Source organism: Bubalus kerabau, chromosome 17, assembly GCF_029407905.1.
Source record: "Bubalus kerabau isolate K-KA32 ecotype Philippines breed swamp buffalo chromosome 17, PCC_UOA_SB_1v2, whole genome shotgun sequence".
NCBI lineage: Eukaryota > Metazoa > Chordata > Mammalia > Artiodactyla > Bovidae > Bubalus > Bubalus kerabau.
Window position 1 is genome coordinate 19,253,516 of NC_073640.1, and position 21,372 is coordinate 19,274,887.

At 43.1% G+C, this 21,372-nt stretch overlaps 1 long non-coding RNA gene across 1 annotated transcript in view; it reads right to left on the bottom strand.

Annotated features, from left to right (window-relative positions):
* Positions 1–18,015: 18,015 nt before the first annotated feature.
* LOC129631842 (uncharacterized) overlaps positions 18,016–21,372 on the bottom strand; it is a 45,542-nt gene continuing 42,185 nt past the window's right edge. The window contains exons 3-4 of the long non-coding RNA XR_008704198.1: positions 19,283–19,431; positions 18,016–18,184 (exon numbers count right to left, since the gene is read on the bottom strand). This is a non-coding gene — a long non-coding RNA (uncharacterized LOC129631842). The remainder of the gene's footprint in view (positions 18,185–19,282; positions 19,432–21,372) is intronic.

Below are 21,372 nucleotides of genomic sequence, written 5' to 3' on the forward strand. Positions count from 1 at the left end.
CATCCAGGGGAAGGGGGCAAGTTGTCCCGGTCCAAATCCTGCAGAATTTCTTTTTTATTGTTAGTCAATTTTTGTGCCATTAATATTGTTCCTTTCCCTTTCTTGATATAGAATCTCATCCAAGGAGGGGGTTCTTGAGCTAACCCTAGCCATAAGCCAATAAGTGGAAATTGATCTGGATGTCCTGGCTCTCCTGTGACTATTGTATAGATTGCTTCCACTATTTTTAAGTTCATGGTGCCTTCTGGTGGCCACCCTACTCCCATAAAGGGCCATTTGACCTGACAGAGTATGTGGAAGCCATTAGGCGTCATCTTCACCCCATGCTGCTGCTGCTGCTGCTTCTGCTAAGTCGCTTCAGCCGTGTCCAACTCTGTGTGACCCCATAGACAGCAGCCCACCAGGCTCCCCCATCCCTGGGATTCTCCAGGCAAGAATACTGGAGTGGGTTGCCAATTTCCTTCTCCAATGCATGAAAGTGAAAAGTGAAAGTGAAGTAGCTCAGTGGTGCCAGACTCTTAGAGACCTCATGGACTGCAGCCTACCAGGCTCCTCCATCCATGGGATTTTCCAGGCAAGAGTACTCTTAAAATTTTTAATCATGCACTCCAGTACAATTGCCTTAGATTCACTTCCCCCCATCTTGCTTACCTTCTCGGACCTTCTTCTACCTTTCCTTTTCATTCTGTGTACGAAGTTCTCGGTACCCTATGTACTTCTGATATTTCAACTCAATGAAACATTTAAATTGCCATTCTGCCTCCTTCCTAATTGGGGTGAGAAGAGCCTTACCTGCCAGATCCCAGAGGGAGAAGGGGGATCGGCGTGCCTTCACCTGCCTGTCAGCACAGCCGAACCAGAACACCACGTGGTCCAAGACTGTTTCTCCCTTGACTTTTAAAGTCCATTTTGCCTTGGTGGGGTTGATCAGGTGTAGATGAAAACACAGATGGGTTAAATATCCCACATCCCAGGCCATCTCTGGAAAAGCCAATTCCTACTCACTTATGTATCCCCCTCCTTCTAGCCTGACAATTCTGAGGGGATTAAGAATTCCACAGCAGATGGGATACCTCCTAGGGGAGAGTAGAATACGAGCACACAACAAAGACTGAGTTTCTTCCCCACAAAGCCCTCTCACAATGATCTGGCAATAATTTGTCCCAAGACGGCATGACATCCATTTTTCTTCAAAAAGCCTCCTAGTGACTGCCTGACAAATTTAACTCAAGACTGTGTGGACACTACCTCCACTGTCTCCTTTGACGTTTACGGTCTGTGCATTCCCTACTCTCTCTCAGGGGTTGATCAGGCCCCCTCTTCCACCCCGCAGGGTGGGAACTTTCCTTAGCTGAGAGCTCAATTCCCCTGCTATCATCTACTGCCCACTTAACTTGGAAGGTCCAGGCGTCAAGAAACAGAATCTTTCCAGAAGGGCCAGGCACCTTCCCCCCTCTAGAAGATCTGAGCCGCAAGGCCTCGGTGTGCCCCCAAACAGGACTCATCTCCTCAAAGTGAGGAGTTTCCCAGCAAATGCACCAAATGTTATCGCCAAACCCTTTAGGAAACAAATTCACTCAGGACAGCGTGGATAGTGGAGTGTCGTTTATTACACCAGCAGGTCTGGGACCCCAGACCAGGGACCCCAGGGTCCCCAGCTGACTTTTATGAAAGCCTTATATACCTTAAGTGTACATGCTCAAGCCCACACCCCCAAATTCCTTAAACCTAGCCTGGAAAATGTTAAAGGGAGATAGAATCGAGTTACAACCATGATTCATAATTAGAAGGGTCAGCTGGTTATACGTTGTAGCCTACACCAATGGGTGCCATAAAGATTACAAAGGTGATTGACTACACAGGGGATTATTACATTCTTTTTGGCGATGGGAAATCTTGGTGGAATCTGGTGTTTATCAGACCAGGAGGCCAATTCGGCCATAGGTATGGCCCCATGGCTACTAGGCACATAGTCCAAAGTTCACTGAAAGTGTAAGCAGGTGTATAGTCCAAAGTTCACTGGGAAGGTTAGATGGAGTTTCCTTCTTTTTCAAGATGGAGTCAGCTTGGCCTGTTCCTTTCCTCCTTCAATTTCATATTTGTAGTATGCAGCCAAATTCATAGGACTTCCCTGTAGCTCAAATAGTAAAGAATCTGCCTGCGATGCAGGAGATCAGGGTTCAATCCCTGATTTGGGAAGTTCCTCTGGAGAAGAGAGTGGCAATCCACTCCAGTATTCTTGCCTGGAGAATTCCATGGACAGAGAAGCCTGGTGGAGTCCATGGGGTTGCAAAGAGTAAGGCACGACTGAGTGACTAACACACACAGCCAGATTCATAAAAGTACTCTATCTTGGAAACTAAAAACGTGAATGAAAAATGAGAGGGAAAGAATTGGCAAAACAACATAGCAGCATTCAGACTAAGGAAGCAATACAACCTCATACCATAAACTCCGAAAAGCAGCAAAAAAACAAAAGACTCATTGAAATTTGTATTTGGCTCCTATCCTAAGGTCAGTAGATAAATTATGAAAAACCTAGTGCACTTGAAGGGAATCATGAGAGCTGAGTCAGTATGTAGGGGGAAAAAGACAGGAAATGTCTTTCCAGGGTGGAATTTCTCCCACCACACATACCACTGTCCCATATTATTTTCCAGAGGGCTATGGCCAGCCCAGGTGACAGCTGTGTGAATTAGAGAAAGGAAGCCCTTCTGAGACATTCGGCCCCAAAGGTTCAGTACCTTTGTGCAAAGAAAATCCTTCCTCTAAGGAGATGTACCTATGCCAGTCTAGGACAAGTGGCTCAGAGAACCTAGCATAAACTGCATTTCGGCACTCTGTTGCCCTCTCAGGGAGGCACCACTGTGCAGTGTGCAAACCACATGACTGCCACAGTCAGGCTCCTTAAGGAAGGAAGTAGACACTCGGATTGGGCATTTTGATTTTTTTCATCTAGGAGATTGGCAGATCAGAGAGATTACCACAGTGAATGTGAAAGTTGGTGGCTGTGAGCCATGTGTTATGCCGGGATTCATGTCCTCTGGAGGAGAGGATTTTGATCTGGGGCCAGAGATAAGACTTGATTACTCAGAGCTTTTTGTGTAGCAAAGTTTTATTAAAGTATAATAGAGATTGGGAAAGCTTCTGACATAGACATCAGAAGGGGACAGAAAGAGTGCCCATTTGCTATGTCTGTTAAGTGAAAGTGAAGTCGCTCAGTCGTGTCCGACTCTTTGCGACCCCATGGACTGTAGCTATGTCTGTTGCTGCTGCTGCTGCTGCTGCTAAGTCGCTTCAGTTGTGTCCGACTATGTGCGACCCCATAGACAGCAGCCCACCAGGCTCCCCCGTCCCTGAGATTCTCCAGGCAAGAACACTGGAGTGGGTTGCCATTTCCTTCTCCAATGCATGAAAGTGAAAACTGAAAGTGACGTCGCTCAGTCGTGTCCGACTCTTTGGGACCCCATGGACTGCAGCCTTCCAGGCTCCTCCATCCATGGGGTTTTCTAGGCAAGAGTACTGGAGTGGGGTGCCATTGCCTTCTCCAAGCTATGTCTGTTAGTGAGCTACCAATCAGATAAGAGAGACACCTCGAGGCTGAGGGAGTCTCACTGGGCTTCTTTCCCACAATATGCATTTTTAAGATAGAATGGCACATTGTGTTATCCCCAGCCAAAAAACAATTGACATGAATACAGGTTTGTTGAGCCATTGTCAGCCCAAGATTTGAGAAAAGAAAAAAAAAAAAAAAAAGATTAGTTTTAGGCAGAGCTGATTTGAAGAAAGGCAGATTCCAAAGCAAATACATAGTTTCATTAATATAGCTTAAGAAAAACATTCCCATAAGAAAAATGAGTTGGTTCGCTCAATGTTTGAGAAAAATAAGTTCAGGCAGAACCAGGTGTCATCAACAGAGAAAGGAAAAAGTCTGCCACTTGCAGTTTATTTCCTCCTGCCACTTGGGGACTTCTGGCCTCCCTTACTGAGGCTGTTAACACTCGCAAATGCAAATAGAATAGAGATGGGGTGGTGTGGGGGGACAAGTTTGATCCAACATAAACAGAATTGATATCCATAGGTAGAGAGGGCTATGATTGATACAGGAAAAAAGAAAATTCAAAGCTATCATAAATAAGGAAGAATTAAAAGACAAAGATGACACACCATGTTTCAGAAAAACAATGATACAAGATGAGCAATGCTGAAACATCTTGGAGAAGTTCAGACCAAAAAAATCCATCATCTTCTAGGGCTCAATTTCTCTATACTAGTTCAATGTTACACAAAAAAGGCAACGTAAATTTTTTTCCCGGTCAGTTATAAAGGCAAATGAAGATTTCTCAAATATACAATAACTCGGGAGTTGTAGCAACTATGAAACTTTCTTGAAAATAATATTTTACTAAATCCAGTCAACCAAGGGGGCGTCAATATGAAGAGTAGAGTACAAAACTTGATACATAAAAGCAATTAATTAAAATATAAAATTAAAGCAATATGCATTTACAGAGCAGAATGTAAAGATGAAAGAAAAACTTCACAATTTAAGATAATATAACTAACCATGGTAGTGGTGGTGGTTTAATTGCTAAGTCATGTCTTACTCTTTTGACCCCATGGACTGTAGCCCTTCAGGCTCCTCTGTCCTCTGTCCATGGGATTTCTCAGGCAAGAATACTAGAGTGGGTAGCCCTTTCCTCCTCCAGGGGATCTTCCCCAACCAGGGATCAAACCCAGGTCTTTTGCATTGCAGATGGATTCTCTAGTGACTGAGCCACCAGGGAAGGCCCTGACTAATGGACTGGGACAAAAATTCTAGATCTTGCTAATAAAACTCAGTGGGACTAAGGAGGAAGCTTGTATGAGTGAATTTCCTCATCTTTCACAGCAAAATGTCAATAATATTCACTTCATTTTTTAAAATTAATAAATCAAGAAATAAAAAATTTTAAAGTTTACCATTTGAAGTACAAAAGTAATTTTAAATTACCAGAAGGTGGAGCATGTTCAGAAAATTGACCAGATAGAAAATAAAAGAAAAATGGCAGTCTCTAGATCCATTATAACTAACTGTAACTGTCTTCTTTACTACTAGACAACAATGAATTAAAAGCAAAAAAAGCATTAAGTTTGAAGCTAGAATACAAGTGGCCTGATTCAGTGTACCAAAAAATCCCATCGTGGTAGAAACCGCTAGCTGTCTATCACAACATCTATTCTTCACTTTCATGGTAACAATTATAGCTGGGCATATGGCTGCTCAGATATACCATACATTCTATCTGTCTCACGGAGCGTGGCCTTGTGACATTCCCGGAATGTTCCCCAGTGGGTTATAAGCAGAACTAGTGAGTGCCACTTACAGACCTGGCCCATAAATCTCCCTTCTTGCCCCTCTGTGTTCTTCCTGTGGACTGGGATGACAAGGACTAAGGCGAATATACTAGCCAAAGAGCTTCAGTCTTGTTCTAACTGTGGGGCTGTCTCTGACCATCCCCCAACACACATACTCCGCTTACTAGAACACCCATCATTGACTACTGAGTCAGTATTCTGTCAAAAGATAGAAACTATCCCAGGTATTTGGACAGAAAGAATGTAACACAAAAAACAGTTTAGCCAATATAAGTATCAAGATACATACATAAACCAAGTGTCTGAAAATGCAAAGAGAAACAAAAATATAGACAAGTGAAATCTACAAGCAAATAATGATATCATGGGAATAGTATAGTGACTAATATATAAATATTTAATTCTTATTCATATATTAGTCACTATACTATTCCCATGATATCATTACCTTCTGGTTCCCCTGAATATTTTGAAGCTGACCAAATTTGGAGTGCCAAAGAAAGCCTCCAGGCATTTCAAAATTAGAAATAATAATGACTGCATTCATTTATGTAAAGTAAAGGGAAAAAACTCTAATTTCATAACCAAAATAGAAAGGATAAAAGCCTCTTGGAAATTTTGAAATTCTTCTAAATTTGAAACCAAAATTGAAATTTCATAATCTCTATGCTATAATCAAACTGCTACATATAAGAAGGCTAAAACCATATTTAAACAAGAATTCATATTTTTAAACATACTACTAAATAAGAGAGAATGGAAATAAATGAATTAAATACTCATTGCAAGAAAAATTTTAAATTAAACATAAATAAAGCACAAGAAAAGAAAATGACAAAGTGAAACAGAAATTAATTCAATACCAGAACAAATCTAAGAGGTGGTTTTTTGAAGAAAGTGTTAGATAACTAGATGATTAATTAGTTAATGGAGTAATAAAGGGTTCTAATGATAGCTTGTATTTACTGAGGATTTAACTTCCTAGGCACTAGGCTTGGTGCTTTAAGTATTTTAGCTCTATATTATGAAGTGGGTACTATTAGTGGCCTCATTTTACATATAAGGAAACTGAGGAACAGAGTTTAGGCATCTTATCCAAGGCCCCACAAATAGTGTCTGAACAATCAGATTCCAGATCACAATATTATCACTCAGAAGATGAAATAATTATTTCACAGAGGCAGATGAAATTTAAATTTTTTATACATATGAATATTAGAAAATTCTCAACCTTGTTACTTGAGTGGTTCAAAAACGCTTCTTGAAGAAACAAGCTCATCTGTTTTTTAAGATTTGAGAAATCTGAGGTAGGGCTGGGGACTCTTGCTGTCCTGCAACCATATGGCGGTTTCACAAAAGCGTGGGTTCCTCTGTGATGCACCCTATAAACAACATGGTGTGGACCCAAGGGAGCTCCCTAAATGAGGGAGCTGGCACCCCTGTTGCTCCGAGAGAAACATTTACTCTGGAACCTGGCTAATCCTCCTCCTTGCTTCAGAAAGATTACTTGAGGGCATTTTCATCTGACAGAAAAAGCAGGTCCCAGTTGCCTCTTGTAGAATGCACTGAAGGGTACCAAATAAGCAGGAAAGTTCACAGTGTGAGTGTGTTTTACTCTTCTTTCAAGCCTATGATAAAATGAGAATGAAAAAAGTTGATAACATCAGTCACTCACCATCAAGCGTCCACCCAGGCATATTCCTGTGTTTGGTAGAGAAATACAGTGCAAGGTGGATAATTAACCCTCCCCTCTTGTGCTCTCAGGAGAAGGCAATGGCACCCCGACTCCAGTACTCTTGCCTGGAAAATCCCAGGGGCGGAGGAGCCTGGTAGGCTGCAGTCCATTGGGTCGAGAAGAGTCGGACATGACTGAGCAACTTCACTCTCACTCTTCACTTTCATGCATTGGAGAAGGAAATGGCAACCCACTCCAGTGTTCTTGCCTGGAGAATCCCAGGGACAGGGGAGCCTGGTGGGCTGCCGTCTATGGGGTTGCACAGAGTCGGACACGACTGAAGCGACTTAGCAGCAGCAGCAGCAGCAGCTTGTGCTCAGTGCAATGAACTACAGGGGCAGGTTTGAAAGTGAAAGTGAAAGTTGCTGAGTTGTGTCTGACTCTGCGACCCCACGGACTATACAGTCCATGGAATTCTCCAGGCCAGAATTCTGGAGTGGATAGTCTTTCCCTTCTCCAGGGGATCTCCCCAACCCAGGGATTGAATCCAGGTCTCCGAATGGCACCCCACTCCAGCTCTCTTGCCTGGAAAATCCCATGGACGGAGGAGCCTGGTGGGCTGCAGTCCATGGGGTTGCTAAGAGTCGGACACAACTGAGCGACTTCACTTTCACTTTTCACTTTCCACTCCCACATTGCAGGTGGATTCTTTACCAGCTGAGCCACTAGGGAACCCACAGGGGCAGCTTAAGTGGCAATTTTGGCTCCAATGCTGGCTGGGCCACCACCAGTAGAGATGACTGCTTCAGCAGGGGTTGGATCATTTAGAGAACTGCTTGTTTTCTGAGACTGAAAGTGGGGGCTATAATCAGAAATCCTTCATGCAACATGCATTACTAGCTCTTCAGATTCAATTTTTTTTTTTTTAATGGAGATGTTGCAAGTTGTCACAGCTTATGACCCAGAAGTTTGTCAGTGCAAATCAAGTTTTCCTTCTCGTCAACTTCATGCGTGATTCAGGACTGACAAGAAGCATGATGAATTCAAGGAAAAAAGAAATGGCTTGAACCCAATTTTTTTCTGCCACTTCATTATCCTGAATAAAGTAGGGAAATGATTCTCCAGCCCTGGAAATCATTAATCAGCCCCCAGATAACAAGATTCCATTTCATTTTAAGATATTTTTCTGGTTTTGCTTTTTGTTGCTTTGTTTTTTCTCATTTTGTCAAAGGACAAAGGACACTCACTTTTTTAGTATTCATAATTCCTTGACTCATAAGTTGATTTTATCCCATTTTAGAACTTCATGCTTACCAATTTCATTCTAGTGGTATTAATCAGCATTCACCTTGCTCATAGCCATTTCCTGGTCTCTTGCCTAGAACTGTGGGAATGGACAAAAACTGGGAGTCCGAGAACTTAGGCCTGTGACCTCCCATTTTCTGAATGATATGGACCATGCAATGAATCACCAGCGTTCTCTGAACCTCAGTTTCTTTATCCTTTAAGTGACTGACTGAGTCGGGCTACATATTTGTGAATGTCCCTACAAATCTGCCATTGTACCAATCCACCTTCCATCTGTTACTGAGTCCATCAGTCCCTTTGCTTTAAACTTTCACTTTCTGTGTTGCTAAGTGCTGTCTTTCAAAGAGTGCCTCTACTCTCCTGCCTTAACTATCACCTTTATCCTCGTAACTCATACATATGTGTGTGTATATACATATACACTCTTATTTGTCCACTAGAAATTTATACTCATCCGTTCTACCATCTTTTGTCAAAACCTTTCTTGTCCAAATTATGTAGAACTTGTTTTCCCTCCCCACTCTAGACACGTCCCAGTTCTGGATTTAAGCTCTCTTCTCTAGGGCCTCAGCAATTTTCCCAAATCTGTGGTAATATTTAACTGTCCTTAGCATTGATTGCCAAGTCCCATTGTCTTCTTACTTCTGTCTTCAGAATCTGACATCTTCCTGTTCCCACCGCCACAACCCTGACAATCTTGTTTCTCTGTAACTGTCCACTTGAGGTCTGGCTTGAACCAGGAGGAAGATCCTCAGCAGGGAGTGGAACTGCTTGCCTGCCTGTCTCACTGTCTGTAGTCACAAAATCATAAATGGAACAAAGAGAGAAAATGGTTTAAGACTCAGATCTCAGCCCAGAAGAAGGATGTCTGCCACACCAGGAGATGACTGAAAATCTGGGGAGCCATGTACCCAGAGCCTGCCTACGGATTTACCTGGGACACGCCCCACAATGTCCATCAGTAGCTTTGGTTACACCTCTGCTAAGCTCATGGTATGATTTATCGCATTTAACCCTAACATTAATTCTATGGGGAAGGCTTTATTATTACTCCCATTTCACAGCTGAGAAAACTGAGAGGTTAAACAGTTGTGCAAACTCAGTGGCAGAGCTGGGGTCAGATCAAAAATCTGCATACTGTCAGATCTGGGCTTGCTGCTACTTTGCTCATCTTTTTAAAAACTTATTTGGGTTTATTTTATTTTTTATCTGCCTATATGGGAACCCACTCCATTGTTCTTGCCTGGAGAATCCCAGGGATGGAGGAGCCTGGTAGGCTGCCATCAGTGGGGTTGCACAGAGTCAGACATGACTGAAGTGACTTAGCAGCAGCAGCAACATCTATCATCTATCTTTTTGAATGACAATAATGGCTAAGAAAAGTCTGAAATAGTATCCCCAGTGGGGGAAGAATCTTTTTTTACTGTAAATAGGAAAGAATGGAAATTTTCTTCCATTTCTGCTGCTTTGGCTTCTGCTGCATTGCAGCTTCTCTTCCCCCTGAAATGGAGTCCCCCAGTCCAACTAAGGGTCTTCTGCTTAGAACCCAGGACATTCATCAAGGGCTCAATAAATTGAGTGTCTCTACCCACTACCCACTACAGCGCTAAACTTGTAGCTGAAGTTGAATAAATGCTTCTTGATTGACAGAAAAGAGAGTGGATAATAAATGTTTAAAATGAACGGAGATTTTCCTAAGGGGAGAGGTAATTGTCTGAAAAATAGGAAAGGGACTAAGGGCTCTTTTGGTAATTGTATGTATGACTGTGCAGTGAGAATTAGAGTAAACCCATACATGTTTATCCTATCTAGAAAATGAAAGGTAAAAAAAATTGTAAGCTTGATGTTTATAAGAACCATTGATGAATGACTATAGTTATTTGAAAGCAAAAATCTGAGAATTTAACTTTGCTTTGTAAAAATAGCTTTAGAGTCACATTCTGTAGCTAGAGGTTTTACACAAATTAATAATACAAGTGATTTTTCAACTTCTATCAAACAGGGAAGTAAATAACAAAAACTGGCAGAGTCAGCAGTTAGTTAAGTGGTTTTCTCAAAGGTATGCAGGGCAGTGCCATTAATTTTCTCTGTTATGGAGGTGGAGGGTGATCCTAACACAATTCCTTCTACTTTTGGCCCAGTGCCCCATATCCTTGACAGGAGTTTAGTTGGCAACTGTTTGCTTAAAATACATTATGCCAATGAAATGTTCCTTTTATTCTTTAAGAGACCCAAGGCAACAAGGCAGAGTATTAACTAAGGAAACATGTACTGATCTGTAGGTCTCTCCTTGCTCCCTCTTATCCTTCCTATTAGCATTGCCTTTTGCTTACATCTCTCCTATGTTAAATCTTCCTTCTTTGCCCCACCTGACCCTTCATCCACACTATCCTTCTCCTCCCATTCAAGCCAGATATCTCAAAACTTTCTGCACATGTTCCTTTTTCTTCACCCCTCCCCCTGTCCATCACCGAAATGACTCTCACTAAGGTCAAGTCCGTTGGACTGCAAGGAGATCCGACCAGTCCATTCTGAAGGAGATCAGCCCTGGCATTTCTTTGGAAGGAATGATGCTAAAGCTGAAACTCCAGTACTTTGGCCACCTCATGCGAAGAGTTGACTCATTGGAAAAGACTCTGATGCTGGGAGGGATTGGGGGCAGGAGGAGAAGGGGACGACAGAGGATGAGATGGCTGGATGGCATCACGGACTCGATGGGCGTGAGTCTGAGTGAACTCCGGGAGTTGGTGATGGACAGGGAGGCCTGGCGTGCTGCGATTCATGGGGTCGCAAAGAGTCGAACACGACTGAGCGACTGAACTGAACTGAAGGTCACTAAAAATTTTCTTTAGGCCTCATCTCTCAGCAGTGTTTAAACAAATAGCCTCTCCCACCTCAAAGCACCATTTTCCCTTGGTCACCGCACTCTCCTAGTTTACCTTCTCTTCCCTGCAAGCTCTTTCTCACCCTCTTTTACCAGCTCATCCGCCTCTACCCACCATTAAAATGTTGGCATTTCCCCCTCCTACACTATTAGTGAGAACGTAAATTAGTGAAACCACTATGGAAAATAGCATGGGGGTTCCTTAAAAATAAGTGTTACCATGATCCAGCAATCTCACTCCTGGGCGTATAACTGGACAAAACTATAATTCACAAAGACACATGCACCTCAGTGTTCACTGCAGTACTATTTACAATAGCCAAGACATGGAAGCAACCTAAATGCCCATCAACAGATGAATGGATAAAGATGTGGTATATACACACAATAGAATATTACTCAGCCAGAAAAAGAAGGAAATAATGCCATTGGCAGCAACAGGGATGGACCTAGTTAGTGATTATCATACTGAGAGAAATAAGTCAGACAGAGAAAGACAAATATCATATGATATCACAGGTGTGGAATCTTTAATGATACAAATGAACTTATTTACAAAACAGACTCACAGACATAGAAAACAAACTTAAGTTTACCAAAGGGGAAAGAGGGGGAGTGGTAAATTAGGAGTTTGCAATTAGCAGGTACAACCTACTCTATATAAAATAGATAAATAAGAAGGTCCTACTGGGGCTTCCCAGGTGGCACTAGTGATAAAGAACCTACCAGTCAATGCAGCAGATGCAGGTTCAATTCTTGGGTCAGGAAGATCCTCTGGAGGAGGGCATGGCAACCATTCTATTATTCTTGCCTGGAAAATCCCATGGACAGAGGAGCCTGATGGGCTACAGCCCATAAGATTGCAAAGAGTTAGACATGACGGAAGTGACTTAGCACACATGCAAGCACTGGGAAGTATATTCAATATCTATAATAAACCATAATGGAAAATAATATGAATAATTATATATATATACACACATCTGAATCGTTTTGCTGTACACCAGAAACTAACACAACATTGTAAATCAACTATGTTTCAATTTTTAAAAAGTTGTTCCCCTTGGCTTTGTCTAAGACTCCCTTCTCTACTCTGTGGTCTCTCCCTGGGTGGTCTCACCCTGGGAGGGCATCGGTGGCCAACAGTCCATATTTGTATCTTCAGCCCAGATCTCACCTCCGAAATCAGATTCATATTCAAATATTTGACAGCTCAGTCTATGGACACTTCATTGTCAATCTATCCAATATCAAACCTGTAATGATCTCTCTCCTAACTCCTAAAATCCTTTTTCTTCTAGTTTTCATTCCATGACCATATTCCTAGATGTACCAGCTTACTTGGGATTCATCACTCCCATAGTCAAGCAATTATCGAGGTCTTTCAATTCAGGTCCTAAAAAGTCTCACATCCATGGCCAACACCCTAATTTGGGCCATCATCATCTTGTGTCTGGACTTCTGTGCTGGTTCCTAACTGCCTTCCTGCTTTCACACTTGTCTCTCTCGAATCCATTCTCCAGCCATCAGTAAGAGATTTATCACTAGTTTTAAAATGAAAATCTGACCATGGTGGGAAAGGGAGTGGGAGAAGGGAGAGCAGAGAGACTAAAAAGTCTTTAAAATTAGAAAACAAATTTTTCTAAGATGAAATTCAAAATTCTTATCTCAGTTCCTCAGATTCACCATGAAACCTCTTACTTTGTCCCCTCATTTCCCTCCTTTTGCCTGGCTATCTCCTACTCATCCATCAGTTCACAATTTAAGGGTCACTTTGTTGGGAGCTGCCATGGCACCCTGAGACCAGAGAGCTCCTCCTGTTACTCAGTTCGTTTTCCCAAAGAAGGAGAAGCAATGGCCCCAGTTGCAGCTCATAACTGACTAAGAGATTAACTCCTTTAAAACCTACATTACCTTTTAAAGTAATGAAAATGCTCTAGAATAGATTGTGGTGACGGTTGAATAACTCCATGAATATATAAAAAGCCATTAAATTATACACCCAAATTAGTGAATTGTATGTTATGTGAATTATATCTAAATAAAGCTGCATTAAAAAAGAAAAAGACAGGCTAGAACAAAAGCTCTAGAGGAGGCAGGAAACTTGTTTATCTTGTTTATCATTGAGTCCGTAGCACCCAACAGAATGTCCTGAATGTGGCATGTGCTTAAGTATTAGTTGAATGGTGGTGAAGAGGATTAAAACAGGGCTCCCCTTCTGAGCAGGTCTGGCCTTCTAGATGGTTTTTACTTAGATTTAGGGGAAAAAAAGGTCAGCCACCAGGCTTAGTTTAATACTTTTTATGTAAATGCCCTTAAGCCTCTGTCATACTGCAGTGGGAAGCAGCGACACTGAATTCGGAGGTTCCAAGCCCCTCAGTCCTTGAGTTTTCTAGTTTCCCTGTGGAAGTCCTTCTCTGGCAGCCCTAGCCTAGATCTATAGCTGCAGAAACAGCCAAATTCCATCAAGGGTCTCAGTCCCCACACTAGGGTCTGTGTGCAGCTCTGTCCTTCAGTGTGATTCCCAGGAAAATACAGCTGAATCATTACTTTTGTCATCGCTATTATTGTGCATCTCCTGAACAGTTTCCTTGTTGTTTGCTATGTGTGAGGTACAGAGGTACCACACACATCCATGTCACCCTTGAGGAAATTCTGTAACCAACAGAAATCAGTTACTCAGGGAGGGAGCCATAGGAGAGAATTCAGACTGACCACACACCCTTATTTCTAGAGACCATTACCTTTTTTTTAATTTTAGAATTGTAATTTTAGAATTAGGCTTCTCAGGTGGCTTAGTGGTGAAGAACCCGCCTGCCAATGCAGGAGACGTGGGTTCGATCCCTGGGTTGGGGAGATCCCCTGGAGAAGGAAATGGCAACGAACTCCAGCATTCTTGCTTGGGAAATCCCATGGTGGGCTACAGTCCACGGAGTCCCGAAGAGTCAGACACTACTTAGCAACTAATACAATGACGATGACAATTTTAGAATTACTCTAAAGGGAAGCAAGCACAGTAGATGAGTTTGGCTCCATTTAGTTCATCTCTTTCTACTTTCCTTTCTGGATCACCGACTCAAGATGAAACAAAATACGCTCCAGTGAACACACTCACAATTTGCATCCTAACTGGACAAATCACCTTCTTTGTGTTCCTTGGGTGTACACGGCACCCTAGACAACATCTAAATAGAAGTGTAAGAAGAACAGGTAGATAAGTGGACTGCAGAAGGAGAGGCCAGTTCCAGTTTCTCTTTTCCATCCCAGGCTGCTCTTTCCCAAGCAGTGGTGTCCCTCTGACTTTGAAATTATTGTCTGTGCTCAGGCTGCTTGAAACAGTATTTAAAAGACTTTCCGACTGATACCTCTTGTGGCTTGTTTATGTAAGATATTAATGGGACTGACTGCAGGATGCATCTCTGGGTGAAAAGAACCAATGAAAGTAAGTGGTTCTGGGCAGTGAAAATTAGAACCTGTTTTTTGCTGTTAAGTGACTTCCTACAAATGACTTCTCTTTTCTGTCAGGTGCCAGCCTGAGCAGAGGGGAGGCTGGAGCTGCAGTAATGGAACACAGAATTCCCTGGGAAGATTGCCAGACATGCATTTCCACATGTGGTCACATGATTGTGGAGCTTTTTAAAGAATTATTTCTAGATTTTTCATTATTGTGAGTGTCCTAAGAGATTTATTCATTTGTTTAAGCATAGCAACTGAACACTGTTATAGGTGCTGGACATCTAGTGGTGAACGAGACAAATGAGGTCTCTGTTCTCCAGGGCCTTATATGTTAATGTGGAGAAACAGAAAAATAAACAAACACAGTAATGTCAGAGTTTGATGAATAAAAAAGGCCAAAACAGGATAGTGATTAGATAGTCACGGAGGGATTGCATATATAGGGAATGTCAGAAAGGCTTCCAAGAACGGGTAACATGTGGACAGTCCAGGAGGAGGGAGCTGCCAGTACAAAGGCCCTGAGGCAGGAAAGGAGCAAGTTAGTTGTATTCACAGAGCAGAAAGAAGTCCAGCGTTGCTGGAATGGGGTGAACAGAGCGGGGCAGGAAGATGTGAGTGGGGAGGGTGGAGTTGAAGCTAAACCAGCTGGGAGCCCTGCAGGCCTTGGCTGGGATTTGCCTTTCAGTCTAAGTGCCGTGGGAAGACATTGGAGGGTTTTAGGCAGGGGGCTGACACGAATGCCTTGGAATCAGGAAGAATCTGGGGGACTCATTGCAGGATTGGAATCAAAGAGGGACAGACCCAGGTAAGGCCAAGGTCATTGAGGGTTTGTGCAGCATCTGAACTGAGCGCCAGAGTCCCTAGCTCTCACTGTCAACCACTGCCCTTGGCCCCTCTGGTTAGCCACTTGGCCTTTAATTTGAGACCAGCTTGAGGACAAGGCAACTAAAATTCATACATGTCTTTAGCTGCATATTTAGCCAGTGCACTCCATCATTTTCAATTCATTGTAGAACTTATATTGGATTTCTGAACTCAAGTACTATTTCTTTTTAATGAAGAGGCTCTGGCCTTAATTAAGATGGCTTGGCTACATTTGCAGAGTTCACTTTCCACTTTTAAAACTGCTATGACTGAAATGCTGGGTGCCTGAAGCCAACTAGCCAGTTCCAAAAGCTGCCCTCCTCCATGTCTCCATCAGGGGAAGCCTAAGGGCTTCCCAGGGACCTCTTGAAGTGCTGGCCAAGGCTCTTCTGTGACATTTATCACAGTTCTTAGAGGCAGAGAATTGCCAATTATCCATATCTTCTGCTTTTGGAGTCTGATCCAAACATCATTTCCTCAAAGTGAGCTAAATTATAATTTTTTCTGCTGATTGTAGATAAAAGATCAGAACATTTCTAAATACACTGCTCTTTTCCAGGAGAGGAATGTACATCCCAACACTTTAAAAATAGCATCAACCACCATAATAAGGGCAAATGTTTATGTTCTTTACAAATAAGGGTTCTTGTCTGGGTCAGAGAGGAGTGTGGGAGGCGAAAATGACTTCGTGATGAATTTTGGTTCTACTTTATTCTGTCTACTTGTGATTTCAACTCCCACTAGCGTTTTCTTGTGAGCTAATGCTGAATTATGGCATTCCTTCCTTTAGCAAGGTCTCCTGACAGCTAGAACCAAGGTAGTAATTGGGTATGGGAGGAAGAAACATATCTCTAACCAGCTTTTCTGTTTGTGATCAGTGAAGAAAGTAGGGCATGGGATTAGCCCTGAGTGAAGCCCAGGGATTGTCTGGGTAACAGGACTGACAATTTTAAAATATATTCTTGCACTTTAAAAATGTTACTCATCAAAGAGCTTTCATAATAGTCCCTTCAAATTAAGATCTGACTCTGCCTATTTTTCAGGAAACTAGCAAGGCAGACCTAAGTGGTTCAACCCCACCACTGGATTAGAATCTGGGCATGAGTGGAGGAATGGACTCAGATAATGAAATAGCAAAGCACACCTCTCTATTCATTCCCCACTCTTTGGCTGATGTGACTGGAAGAAGTACTCCTGGTGATGGGCCTTTCTTGGCTAAGGGAATCAGTAGACACTTTTCCAGGGCTTGAGAGCCTCCAGCACCTCCCTTCCCAGGAAGATTTCCTCACTAGCTGCCCACTGGGGTACAGAGTCCAGCTCCAGCAGCCCTTTAGCTCAAATCCATTATTTCTAGGAGATTCTAGGCTAATGGAACCATATTATAGAACCACATTCATGGGGATTAATCATGCAGGCTGTCCAAAGGTAGGGTCCTAAGGTAATTCCATTCATTTTCTCTTTCCACTTTTATCACCTCTAATCTTGATGCTCCAACTACCTCTTCCCACCAGATTTTCAAACCTGAGTTTTATCCTTTTGGACTACCTCCACTGTAAGCATCATGTCTAATCCAGCTCCTCTTCTTCCAAGAAACACATTTTTGACTCCCCACTGTTTACAGAGTAGAATCCAGACTTCTTAAACTGTCTCTTGGGAAAGTTTCCAAATCTATACTCTGCAAATGACCAGCTCTCTGCTTAACGAGGGAGTCCAGCAGCCCCTTTGGTCCAGAAGGAGAGCAAGGAGCTGTCAAGATCACACCCATCCCTGTGCTATGCAATGCGTGCAAACACCAGAGAATGTTTATTTCCTTTTCCCAACCTTTAATTTGTTGAAATGTCAGCTTCATGAGCACACCTGAGTTTCTCTATATATTTATCCTTTTCCGGCTAAATTGTGGGGAGGCAGATGAAGAGTATACACAGACACATTACACTGACTCCTTCTCTGCCACCGATGAAGGCTCCTCTCTGTAAAACAGGGGGGGCAATACACAGCTGGCTTGCTGTGATGTAATGTACATGAAAGTGACACTCCATGTGATCTGGTGCCAACATTGTAGCATCACTCCCCTCCACGCCCCTTCTTACCTTTGTGTGAGCTAAGCAGGCCTAGAAGGGTGCCTTGCATACTGAAAGTCTTATTTCTCTGCTCTAGGGAACCCCAGCTGCTGTCCTCTGAGAATTTGCCCAGCCACCTCACAGTCATCCAGCTGCATCTGCTGCCCCGAGTCCACAGCGTTCTGCAAACCCTGCTGGCTTTGACACTCAGTTTCTCCATTGTCTTGTTTTCTGGGGGTTGGTAGACTCTCAGATATGGGAAGGACTTTGATTCTTGCGAGCTGTCACAACTGTAAAAAAATCATCCTGATTTTCATGCCTTCAATAAAGGAGATACCCATTAATTCACACGCACTTCAGTATTGAACTTGTTAACAAGGAAGGGGTTTATTCCTCTAAAGCTGCGTAGTTTCTAGCCCCAGGTCCACCTCTGAACAGGGTGTGTGACTTTATAGAACTCAGTTAGCTTTCCTGAGGCCATCGCAGTCTCACTTGTAAAATGTTGGAGGAAGGGGGAGAGGCGGTCCCCAATCTCCATTTCCCAAGTCTGGGTGTATGTACTCTCTCGTTCGTGTCTCCCTGGAGAGGAACAGGATGCTGACAGCACCTTTGCTGTCAAAGCCCTGAATGAATCCACCTCGGAACACTTCAGAGGCAGAACAAGCAGCAGCACCCCTAGCTGGTAGGTGAAAATAAATCTCCTAAGTTCCAGCGGTGGTTAACAGCAGGGCTAGGGCCGCAAGCGTCAGCAGGTGCTAACACGGGGAGAACTGGTTGGGGAGAGGGCCAGTAATAAGCACATGCCCCCTTTGGACGGTTTTCCCTGTGCATTTTGTGGTCTTGCTTCCACACTTATGCCCTCTGATGTCTCTCTTCTATGTCAACATAGAGTGTGAAAAAAACTGCTGGAAGAGCACCTCCTTTGTAGATCACCCACCATCTCTTGCCACCCCCACCGTCCGCCTCCCCAGTGCTTCTGGGAAGAACTACAACCAAGGGCCCCTTGCTCCTGCTCCAGCTGAGCCTCCTGTCTCTACGAAGGCTTTCACCTCCATGCTGTGGGCGAACTGCGTTTTGGCCGTGATCTCATGAGGAAGTCTTTTTTTCTTATTTCCGGCTGCTCCTCTCTTTTCAAAATTGTCCTTGTTCCTCTGGTCTGGGAAACTGATAGAGATGTCACCATACTAACACGGTTCTGATTTCTTTTACCAGCGTTGCTATGGGATGTTGTCTCTCCCTGAGGTCCCTCCATGAAAAAAACATAAAATGCATCTCTCCCGGTTTTGCTGTCCCGCTTTTCTCTGCTCCATTAACACGGAATGGACTGTCCTCTAAGTGGCCACAGCCAGCCAGCCTACCATCCTTCACCGGGTTTCTTAGGGAGTAGGGAAGTGATGCCGCAGCAATGTAATTTTATCTCTGCTCCCCAATCAGATGTGGCAGATGGCTGCTTCTGGGAGCCAGCAGATCAAAATTGGGTCTCTCGGACCACAGCCTGTGTTCAATGTTCCTCTCATTGAAGGATGTGGTGCAAAGAATGGAGTCTTAATCAAAGTGAAAGCCATAGGTGTTGAGGCTCCCATTTCCTCTCAACCCCACACTCTTTGCCTCCAGCTCCAGCATCACTACAAGCACAGTTCTTCCTCTGATAAAAAACGGATAGACCAGATTTCCTACCTGATCCCTCCTGCCCAGTTGAATTTATGTGGTAATTCCTGTTTAATTACTGCCTTATCATCATCACACCACGTGATCTCCTTTAGCTTCTCACTTCCATCTGCTGGAAGTTGTTTTAGGTAAAGCTCTCAAGCTACACCTGTAAGGGACTGAAAGGAGAATAAATAAAGGGAAATAGTATGATAAATAATAATAACCAGCATTGGCGCAATACTCTTCATGCATCATATCCTGTGCTGGAAACTTGGCATGAATTATGACTTCATCTAGCAGATAAAAGGGAGTATCTCTACCTCAGTAGAAACCAAGACTCAGAGTAGGGGGCAGTTTAAGAGCTTTACCAAGATCCAAAGGTGGTAAAATTAGAACTCAGACTCCAATTGGTCTGCTTCCAGTGTCCACGCTCTCAGTCATGTCACCCTGTCCTCTGGAAAGAACTGGAAGCTGAGCTTGTTTTATCAAATTGTCCAGCATCATTTCTTACTCTGTGTTGCCTCTCCTGCCTGTCCATAAGCAAAGGACAGACCCATCCGAACGTCAAGGTCCCACTAGAGAGGTTGAGAGTGAATTTAACACTGGCACCCAGCGCTTTATGTTGTGTCAGCCTGAGGGCAGGAATCCAAAAAGTGCTAGTTATGTTTCTCCAGAGGAGTCTTTTCATGGACACTTGGTTTTTATTCATAAGGAGACATTAGGATGTATGCTTTCTGCAAAAGATCTATTTTGCAGGTCACTTTATCAAATGTAAAGAACAGTCTTGCTAGTTAATGATGCAGTCAGTGAAGTGAGCTGCTTCCTCTCGATTTATGTGTTAGTAACCAAGGTGAAAGCACCCTGCTTGGTCAGCCTAGAGGGAAAGGAAGAAGGAAAGGCCAGAGGAGGCTTTCCCACATGGCACATTTACCTTCTGCTGCTGAGCTGTGTCCCTGCCCGGGAAAGACTGGGCAGAAAATAAAGAACCTTGTTTCCCTTCCACCCCTTATTCACCGATAAACAAATTAAAGCCTTTGTGGTTAAAGCCTATTGAAATCCTGGGGCTTCCTTCAATTTGATTTTCCTCCTGGTTTTCTAGGGGCTTGTTTCAAGAGAGGCTTGAGAAATCATGCTGTGTAATTGGATGATTGGTGTACTCTAATCAAGGCAGCAACATGCAACGTGCTGCACATATCAGGTTGATTGTAGTGGGGTGAGGCATTGTCTGCTGGATAAAGCTCCAAGGACAGGTTTGTTTTAATGACCCACAAGGTGAAATTGCCATCTGGAGGCTGGTCTGTGCTGTTGAGACCATGGTGTCTCATTTGTATGTAAAAACTAGTGAGGTCTCTGAATGATCACTCCTTAATCTAGCTCCATGTGGGTTGTGTCTTAATGAATAATGATGACCAGTTCCCTGGCAGTGCAGGAAATGCTCATTGCATGGAATTAAATGATCTCTTGATAAATTTTAAATCAGCCTGGTTTCCTTCCAGCTCTCACAGCTATCCTCTCTAATCATGCAGCTTGTGCCTAGTTGAATATTTAACTAATTTTACTACTAGATTAGTCAGAGCACAATTTGGGAAGTAAGAAGGAAAATATCCTAAAAATCCGGCATATCCCTAGCTCACATGTAAATTACTTTTAGATTACTTGGCATTTTAGAAAGTGTGCTACAATTGTATTGAAAACCAAATATGAAATGATAAAGTTTCCCTTAATTTTTAAAATAAAAACTCAGAAAACTTGGGAGTATAGATAATTATAAGACATGTGCACGGCGAGAGTGGAGGCCAGTGCCGTTTCATCCTGGTGATAGTTATGCGTCCAGATGGCATCCCATAGAAAGCTTTCTAAGAATTGCTAGTCACAGGAACTTATTGAAAATGATTTTCATTGCATGTTCCTGATCACATATCTGGGCTGCTCTCAGCTCACTGTTAACATTTGGAACCACTTCTTTCTCTGGGAGGTCGTCTGTCCTGGATGGTGTCCAGTTCAAAATGATGTGAAGAAATGTCAACAGTGACCTATTACATAGTAGGCCTGTATAGTCTCTCTATTCAGAGAGCTATATAGTCTCTCTCCTGAGACTCTCAGGAGATGGGGATGAT